Source organism: Rana temporaria, chromosome 4 (assembly GCF_905171775.1).
Source record: "Rana temporaria chromosome 4, aRanTem1.1, whole genome shotgun sequence".
NCBI lineage: Eukaryota > Metazoa > Chordata > Amphibia > Anura > Ranidae > Rana > Rana temporaria.
The window spans coordinates 214,815,534-214,816,084 of NC_053492.1; the positions used below are offsets into that span (position 1 = coordinate 214,815,534).

Sequence of the window (551 nt, forward strand, 5' to 3'; positions counted from 1 at the left end):
AGGTAAGTACAGCAGGGATCAGAAGAGTGTAGCGTTAGGTCACCTTTTCATTTTTTTCTGAAAAGGTGATCTTACAAATGAACTACTTTTTTTTTTTTTGCAGCTTTGCATACCAATTATTACCGGATTAGGAGTCATAATTATACAGCTTAAATTCAAAGTTATGTGAAAAAAAAAAGTCAGATTGGCTTACAGTAAAAACATTCAACTGATCTTGGCAAGTGTAGAAAGGTGTCCTCGCTTTGGCAGGAAATATACTAAAATTGGAACGAAACAGAGATTAGCATGCCCCTTGCGCAAGTGCTTAAAGATAACATATTAATATTTTTTTAAACAGTTACAGTACTAACACACTACACTTCAAATATAAAATAATCAAGCAAAAAAATCCTTAATGTGCTTCCTTCCAGAAAAAAGTGCGAATGTGCAATAAAATATAAGTTTAAAAAGAATATATATAACTAGAAAAATAAAAACCAAATCAATAAATGTACAATGACCATGCAGCAGTGATCAAAAACAAAAAAATAAAAAAATATATCCTTAATAGT

General features: G+C 30.1%; 1 pseudogene; it reads left to right on the forward strand.

The window, feature by feature from the left end:
• The first annotated feature begins 233 nt into the window (after positions 1-233).
• LOC120938393 lies at positions 234-330 on the forward strand (annotated as a pseudogene).
• The last annotated feature ends 221 nt before the right edge of the window (positions 331-551 follow it).